This window comes from Hylobates moloch, unplaced genomic scaffold (genome assembly GCF_009828535.3).
Source record: "Hylobates moloch isolate HMO894 unplaced genomic scaffold, HMol_V3 SCAFFOLD_1, whole genome shotgun sequence".
In the NCBI taxonomy this organism is placed as follows: Eukaryota; Metazoa; Chordata; class Mammalia; order Primates; family Hylobatidae; genus Hylobates; species Hylobates moloch.
The window spans coordinates 112,167,039-112,176,342 of NW_026652276.1; the positions used below are offsets into that span (position 1 = coordinate 112,167,039).

At 46.7% G+C, this 9,304-nt stretch overlaps 1 non-coding gene across 1 annotated transcript; it reads left to right on the forward strand.

Annotated features, from left to right (window-relative positions):
- The first annotated feature begins 8,919 nt into the window (after positions 1-8,919).
- Positions 8,920-9,026, forward strand: LOC116809790 (U6 spliceosomal RNA). The gene has a single exon (XR_004369975.1). It is a non-coding gene; the product is annotated as a U6 spliceosomal RNA (small nuclear RNA).
- Positions 9,027-9,304: the final 278 nt, after the last annotated feature.

Genomic DNA, 9,304 nt, shown 5'->3' on the forward strand with positions numbered 1-9,304 from the left:
CCTGGCTTCAGGTGATCTGCCCACCTCAGCTTCCCAAAGTTTTGGAATTATGGACATGAGTCACTGCACCCAGCCTGTTAATGTTATTTTCACGCAAACCTTCAAAAGTTGATTCCAAGGCCTTGCTCTCATAGCAGCAAAGCCTGTCTGTTGCACAGTGGGGCTCTTGGTAGCAACTTCCTTTTGGTGGATGTTGTGTAGACCCAAAGCAGTAAGGCAGGTTAACCTTGAGGACATTGGACCTGGCTGGCCTAACTGTTGGGTCTCCCTCCTAGGACACGGCCAGCCATGGGTGGCTCAGTGCCTTTCAAAGCTGCTCTCGCGGAGTGCTTAGCCCTCATCCAACCCTCCAGGGAGCAGGTGCAGAGACTCACAGCAGAGCACCCTCCACCCCTGACCCCCAGCATAAGGTAAGAGGAGCCCCTACTCCAAGTGTATTTCAGCACCAGTGTTGGGGGCACATCCTCCTGAGATCATCTATTGTTTTAGAGCACCATCTGGGTGGTTTATTTTCATTTTTATTCTTTAATTTTAATACTATTTTTTAAATATTTATTTATTTATTTATTTATTATTCTTTTTGAGGCAGAGTCTTGCTCTGTTGCCCAGGCTGGAGTGCAATGATGCGATCTTGGCTCACTGCAACTTCCACCTCCCGGGTTCAAGCGATTCTTTTGCCTCAGTCTCCTGAGTAGTTGGGATTTCAGGTGCCCACCACCATGCAAGGCGAGTTTATGAATTTTTAGTACAGACGGGGTTACGCCACATTGGTCAGGCTGGTCTCAAACTTCTGACCTCAGGTGATCCACCCACCTCAGCCTCCCAAAGTGCTGGGATCACAGGTGTGAGCCACTGCGCCTGAAAAATTTTATTTATTTTTCAGAGACGAAGTCTCACTCTGATGCCCTGGCTGGAGTGCAGTGGTGTGATCTCAGCTCACTGCAATTTCTGCCTCCCAGGTTCACGCAATTCTCCTGCCTCAGCCTCCAGAGTACCTGGGATTACAGGCATCTGCCACCACAGCCAGCTAATTTTTGTATTTTTAGTAGAGACAGGGTTTCACCATGTTGGCCAGGCTGGTCTTGAACTCTAGACCTCAGGTGATCCACCTGCCTCAGCCTCCCAAAGTGCTGGGATTACAGGCGTGAGCCACCATGTCTGGCCCCTGGTATATTTTTCGACAACACTTTTCTGCCTTTGAAAGGGGCTGAATGCACAACTTCTCTCTGAAAAGCCAAGATGTAAAGGCAGTATGACAAGTGGAAATCCGATCTCCACAACTCACTGGGTAATCAGAGATGAGTTCTCAGTCTTGCTGAGCTGTTTCTCTGCCCCTAAATTGGGGGCCAGGAGAACTCCCTTGCTCAAGCCCCTTCTTTGGGCTGCTGTGAGAATCCCATGTGGCCACGCAGGCAAAGGGCCATTAATGCGGCCTCTGGTTTTCCTCAGGAAGTCTCCCTTGGGGCAGATTCCACAGCTTCCAGGGCCGTGTGTGGTGCTCATGCCTATAATCCCAGCACTTTGAGAGGCCGAGGCAGGTGGATTACCTGAGGTCAGGAGTTTGAGACTAGCCTGGCCAACATGACGAAACCTCATCTCTACTAAAAATACACAAAATTACCCGGGCATGGTGGCGTGTGCCTGTAATCCCAGCTACTCAGGAGGCTGAGGCAGGAGAATCGCTTGAACCTGGGAGGCAGAGGTTGCAGTGAGCCGAGATCGTACCACTTCACTCCAGCCTGGGCAACAAGAGTGAAACTCTGTCTCCAAAATAAATAAATAAATAAAATTTTTAAAAAAATACAAAAATTAGCCAGGTGTGGTCACACGCCTGTAGTCCCAGCTACTCGGAAGGCTGAGGCAGGAGAATCGCCTGAACCTGGGAGGTGGAAGTTGCAGTGAGCCGAGATCGTGCCACTGCACTCCAGCCTGGGCAACCGAGAGACTCCGTCTGATTGTTAAAAAAAAAAAAAAAAAAAAAGATTCCAGAGCCTCTAGATGTCAATTTGTTGTGCTCCCGACAGCCCTGGAAGCCCTCCCAGGAAGGGTTGAGAGCCTACACCCCACCCCTCAACAAAGCCGGCACCTACAGGCCATTGGGCCAGCCACTATTGCTCCTACCAGCAGCTCAGGCCAAAGACGGCAGAGACAAGCTCTTCACAACCTTCACTCCCTCCTCTCTGTGGGAACAGACAGGGTCTGTGAAAGAATCCAATCACTCCAGCTTCCAGTGATCCTACAAGCCTTTCTGTTATACCCAACCTCTAAAGGAGAGCTGAGAAACACAACATATGCATTCCCTCATCCCCAGTTCCCTTATCCTGGGATGGGGTACTAACGGGCAGACAGGCCCCTCAGATGTCCAGCTGGGATCAAACTGGCAGAGCCCATCAGCAGATGAGTGGATAAAGAAAAATGTGCCGTGTATATATCATGGAATACTACTCAGCCATAAGAAAAAAGAGGCCAGGCATGGTGGCTCACGCCTGTAATCCCAGAACTTTGAGAGGCCGAGGCAGGTAGATCATTTGAGGCCAGGAGTTTGAGACCAGCCTGACCAACATGGTGAAACCTTACCTCTACTAAAAATACAAAAATTAGGCTGGGCACGGCGGCTCACGCCTGTAATCCCAGCACTTTGGGAGGCCGAGGTGGGCGGATCACCTCAGGTCAGGAGTTTGAGACCAGCCTGGCCCACATGGTGAAACCCCAACTCTGCTAAAAAAATTACAAAAATTAGCTGGGTGTGGTGGCACATGACTGTGGTCCCAGCTACTTGGAAGACAGGCAGGAGAATCACTTGAAGTTGGGAAGCAGAGGCTGCAGTGAGCCAAGATCACGCCACTGCACTTCCAGCCTGGGTGACAGAGTGAGACTCTTAGAAAAAAAAAAGAAAAAGACGGAGACTTCAGAAAGGAGTTTTGTAAATGGATTACTGAACTACAGCTGCCCTTGGGGAAGCCTGTTGTCCCCTCTCTGGTCCATAGCGGTGCCACAGCTATTATCTTATCTCAGATCTCCAGATATATCAATGAATGACTGATAGTGATATTCTTTTTCTTTTTATTTTTTATTTTTATTTCTTATTTTTATTTTTTATTTTTATTTCTTATTTTTATTTTTTTGAGACAGGGTGTAACTCTGTTGCTCCGGTTGGTGTGCAGTGGCTCGATCTCGGCTCACTGCAACCTCTGCTGCCCAGGTTCAAGCGATTCTCCTGCCTCAGGCTTTGGAGTAGCTGGGACTACAGGTGCCCACCACAATGCCTGGCTAATTTTTGTATTTTTTTAGTAGAGTCGGAGTTTCACCATGTTCGTCAGGTTGATCTCGAACTTCTGACCTCAGGTGATCCACATGCCTCAGCCTCCCAAAGTGCTGGGATTACAGATGTGAGCCACTGAACCCAGCCAAGGGGGTTGATATTCTTAAAATCAAATATTTTTAAAATGTTAATATGTTAATAGAACATTCTTGAATGGTCTAGAGATAGAGATCATTGAAAAAAGAAGTCAAGAATGAGTGTGGTAATTACTGTAAGAATAGAAATAATTGATCAAAAATAAGCTGGAATTTCCTCTTGGGTGACACTATATATTAACATTTTAAATTTAATATATTAAGGCCAGGCACAGTGGCTCAAGCCTTTAATCCCAGAACTTTGGGAGGCCAAGGCAGGCAGACCACCTGAGGTTAGAAGTTCAAGACCAGCTTGGCCAAAGTGGTGAAACCTCATCTCTACTGAAAATACAAAATTTAGCTGGTGTGGTGGCATGCGCCTGTAATCCCAGCTACTCAGGAGGCTGAGACATGAGAATAGCTTGAACCTGGGAGGCAGATGTTGCAGTGAGCCGAGATCACACCTCTGCACTCCAGTCTGGGTGACAGAGGAAGACTCCATCTCAAAAAAAGCAAAAAGCATAAAAAATAAATAAATAAATGTAGATTCTTGGGCTTTGTTTCATACATGATCCCCACCAGCAGAGAGATCTAAGAGTGTGTTTTATTTATTTATATTTATTTATTTATTTATTTACTTTTGAGACAGAGTCTTGCTTTGTCACCAGGCTGGAGTGCAGTGGCATGATCTCAGCTCACTGCAACCTCCGCCTTTTGGGTTCAAGCGATTCTCCTGCCTCAGTCTCCTGACTAGCTGGAATTTCAGGCACATGCCACCATACCCAGCTAATTTTTTTTTTTTTTGTATTTTTAGTAGAGACAAGGTTTCTCCATGTTGGCCAAGGTTTCTCCACGTTGGCCAGAATGATCTCAATCTCCTGACCTCGTGATCTGCCTGCCTCGGCCTCCTAAAGTGCTGGGGTTACAGGCGTGAGCCGCGGTGCCCAGCCCAAGAATGTGTATTTTTATGAATCCTTCTGGTGACCTTTATGATCAGGCAAACTCAGATAATAACATTGATTGAAGGGTTGGTGAGTGCATATTTTCCAGGTTAAAATGATATTGGACATAGAGCAGCGGTTCTCAAATTTTAATGTGCTTAAGAATCACCAGAAAGTTATGAAAAATTAGATATCCAAAGATTTAGACATCCAGAAATTTAGATTCAGAGCCCTGGGAGACACTCAAAAATCCGCATTTTTGGCCTGGTGCAGTGGCTCACACCTGTAATCCCAGCACTTTGGGAGGCCAAGGCAGGTGGATCATGAGGTCAGGAGTTTGAGACCAGCCTGACCAACATGGTGAAACCCCATCTCTACTATAAAAGTCTAGGTGGAGACCATCACAGCCTCACAGCTCATATACTTTGTACGTGTGCTGAGTTAGCACCATGTGATTGTCACCATGGTTTATAATCCTGTATCTTCTGGAGTGGTGGCTGGACCCACTTAAGCTATTGAGGTTGGTTGTATTCATCCATTCTCATGCTGGTAATAAAGACATACCTGAGACTAGGTAATTTATAAAGAAAAGAGGTTTAATGAACTCACTTTTCAGCATGGCTGGGGAGGCCTCACAATCATGACAGAAGGCAAAGGAAGACCAAAGGCACATCTTACATGGCAGCAGGGAAGATGAGAACAGCACGGGAAAAACCTGCTCCCATGATTCAATTACCTCCTACTGGGTCCCTCCCACAACACGTGGGGATTGTGGGAGCTAAAATTCAAGATGAGATTTGGGTGGGGAAATAACCAAACCATATCACTGGTTTTTCCCCAGGTTCCCCCATATAAGTCAGTGGATGCAGATTGATACTTGTGACAAAGGGCACCACTGAGGTCCAAACACTAAATACACTGAAGTCCCAGCTCCTGCCCTGACAGGATACCCTGTCCCGCCTGCCACGACCTCCCCTCAATCACCTCCTGTTCAGGAGGTGCCCATATATTCAAGAGGGAGTTTTCATAATTTTATTTATTTATTTAGAGACTGAGTCTTGCTCTGTCACCCAGGCTGGAGTGTAGTGACATGATCTTGGCTCACTGCAACCTCCACCTCTGGGTTCAAGCGATTCTCATGACTCAGCCTCCTGAGCAGCTGGGATTACAGATGCATGCCACTATACCTGGCTAATTTTTTGTATTTTTAGTAGAGATCATGTTTTGCCATGTTGGCCAGGCTGGTCTCAAACTCCTGACCTCAAGTGATCTGCCCCCCTCAGCCTCCCAAAGTGCTGGGGTTACAGGCATGAGCCACTGTGCCCTGCAAGTTTTCATAATTTTCCTTACTTCCACTGTGGTGGAAGAATTGGCTTCAGAGAAAGCCATCCTGGACAGGTGAGGCAGCCCCACCAGGAACAGATTTCAATCAGGTGTTTTGGAGGCAGTGATGCCCATGTACCCTGGTGAGAAGGGGCATGAACATCAGGAACCAGACTTCACCCTGGAGGAGAGGCCACAGGTGGGGCTGAAGGAGCAGTTCTCACAAGCGATCCTGTGGGCACTGGGACCACACCACGCACCTTGGTGCACAAATGTCAATGTGGCTCAGAGTAATGTAGAGACTCGGTATTAAAAGCATCAAGGAATCCAGGGAGAGCCACCGCACCCAACTTTACTTTCACCCACAGGCTGATGTGCCCAAAGAAATGTTACTCCACAATGACCTCAATAATACACACGGGACCTGTTTGCCAGGCCCTTGCCACAGGCTGTCATCTCAAAATTGGGGCCGTCAAGACTTGTTAGAATACTTGGGACTGAGAGGAAAATAATTTTTTTTTTTTTTGAGAAATGGTCTTGCTCTGTCACCCAGGCTGGAGTGTAGTGGTATGATCATAGCTCACTGCAGCCTCTATCTCCCAGGCTCAAGCCATCCTCCTACCTCAGCCCCCCAAGAAGCCAGAACCACAGGTGCACACCACTATGCCCAACTAAGAAAATAATTTAAACATTTTATTTATTTATTTATTTGTTTGTTTGTTTGTTTATTTATTCATTTATTAGTTTTTTTGACACAGAGTCCCTCTCTGTCATCCAGGCTGGAGTGCAGTGGCATGATCTTAGCTCACTGCAACTTCTGTCTCCTGGGTTCAAGCGATTCTCCTGCCTCAGCCTCCTGAGTAACTGGGATTACAGGCGTGTGCCACAATGCCTGGATAATTTTTGTATTTTTAGTAGAGACAGAGTTTCACCACGTTGGCCAGGCTGATCTCGAACTCCTGACCTCAGGTAATCCACCTGCCTCGGCCTCTCAAATTGCTAGGATTATAGGCATGAGCCACTGCACTCAGGCTAATGTAAACATTTTAAAATCTTGTTTAAATTTTGAAATAAAATCTTAATTTGTTTTTTTAAAAAACACTGTCCGGGTTGTGATGACTCACATTTGTAAATTCAGCACTTTGGGAGGCTGAGGTGGGAGGATCACCTGGGAGTTCAAGATCAGCCTGGGCAACATAGGGATACCCAGTATCTCTAAAAATAATAATAATAATACAAAAATTAGCCAGGTGTAGTGGTGGGTGCCTGTGATCCTAGCTACTTTGGAGGCTGAGGCAGAAGGATTGCTTGAGCCTGGAAGGTCAAGATTGCAGTGAGCTGAGATTGCACAACTGCGCTCCAGCCTGGGCAACAGAGTGAGACCCAGACTAAAAAAAAAAAATAGTGCTTAGTGCCACATTCCAGGAACCACAATGACAACAAATCAGAAGGTTGTTGAGTCAGGGCCTACCAAGAGCTGGTGAGGAGTCTGACTGTGGGGACCCTGCCCTTTTCCAGAAAGTGGAGGTGCAGAGAAGCTCGTAAGGATCACGCCTTCTCACCCTGGCCCTGAATCCACTCACATCAGCAGCTCTCTGCACAGCCAACCGGACAGCTTACACCAATAAATTAAACCTTCTTATTTCTTGTTGGGCACAGTGGCTCACACCTGTAATCCCAGCACTTCGTGAGGCTGAAATGAGAAGATTACTTGAGGCCAGAAGTTCAAGACCAGCCTAGGCAACATAGTGAGACCCTGCCTCTACAGAAAATTAGGTGGGAGTGGTGGCATGTGCCTGTGGTCTCAGTTACTCAGGAGGCTGAGGCAGGAGGATCTCTTGAGCTCAGGAGGTTGAGGCTGCAGCGAACTATCACACCACTGCACTCCAGCCTGGAGGACAAAGCAAGACCTTGTCTCATAAAAAAACAAAAAAGAAGCAAGCCAGCAGGTCTAATCCAGACTTAAGAGGAGGGTATTGGCCAGGCACGGTGGCTCATGCCTGTGATCCCAGCACTTTGGGAGGCCGAGGTTGGAGGATCACATGAGACCAAGAGTTCAAGAATAGCCTGGCCAAATGGTGAAACCCCACCTCTACTAAAAATACAAAAATTAGCTGGGCGTTATGGTACACACCTGTAATCCCAGCTACTCAGGAGGCTGAGGCATAAGAATTGCTTGAACCTGGGAGACAGAGGTGGCAGTGAGCTGAGATCACACCACAGCACTCCAGCCTGGGCAACAGTCTCAAAAAAAGAAAGAAAGAAAGAAAGAAAGAGGCCGGGCGCGGTGGCTCACGCTTGTAATCCCAGCACTTTGGGAGGCCGAGGCGGGCGGATCACGAGGTCAGGAGATCGAGACCACGGTGAAACCCCGTCTCTACTAAAAAAATACAAAAAAAAAAAAAAAAAAGAAAGAAAGAAAGAAAAGAAAAGGTCCTTCAAATAGAGCCATCTGCACTATTCCTGAATTCCTGCTATAGCCCCAGCCAACTGGTTTTTCATTCTATGTCTGCACAGGAACATGGTTAGAAAGGTATCCTACTTACATTGCAATGAAAAATGTCTACCTTCAACATTCACTATTTCTTGCAGGCACCTATAACCTGTGGAAAGGGTGAAAAGCTCAGAAGATTCTATTGTCTATTTTATTTTATTTATTTATTTTGGAGGCAGGGCCTCGCTCTGTTTTCCAGGTTGGAGTGCAGTGGCACGATCATAGCTCACTGCAGCCTCAAACTCTTGGGCTCAAGCAGTTCTGCCTCAGCCTCCCAAGTAGCTAGGACTACAGATTTGCACCACCACACCCAGCTTTCTTTTTTTTTCCTGTAGAGATGCGGGTCTCACTATGTTAGCCAGTCTGGTCTCAAACTCTTGGCCTAGAGTGATCCTCCCACCTTGGCCTCCCAAATGGATGGGATTACAGGCCTGAGCCACCATGCCTGGCCTCACATATTTTGATATATAAAACACCAAAGATCCTTTTAAGGAGCTGAACAAACCAGTAATTTTTAAAGAAATAAGTAGTGGGAGTGTTTAGTACAACCAAAACCAGGCATCAAAGTCAGCAGTTAAACATTCCAGGCTGGGTACAGTGGCTCATGCCTGTAATCTCAACACATTGGGAGGCCCAGACGGGAGGATTGCTTGAGCCCTGGGAAGTGAAGTTTGCAGTGAGCCATGATCGTGCCACTGTATTTCAGCCTGGAAGACACAGTGAAACCCTGTCTCAAAAATAAATAAATAAATAAATTCAGAACCAGTGCTCACTTCAGCAGCACATATGCTAAAATTGGCATGACACGGAGAAGATGAGCATGGTCCCTGTGAAAGGATGACACACAAATTCACGAAGCATTCCATATTTAAAAAAAATTTCAGAACCAAGAAAATAAATGAATCAAAAGAAAGAGAAGACTCTGGTGATTCCTTTGATATTAGAAAGAATTGGCTGGGCACAGTGGCTCATGCCTGTAATTCCAGCATTTTGGGAGGCTGAGGCAGGCAGATCACTTGAGGTCAGGAGTTTGAGACCAGCGTGGCCAACATGGTGAAGCCCTGTATCTACTAAAAGTATAAAAATTAGGAAGCCCCATATCTACTAAAACTACAAAAATTAGGCCAGGTGTGGTGACTCATGCCTGTAA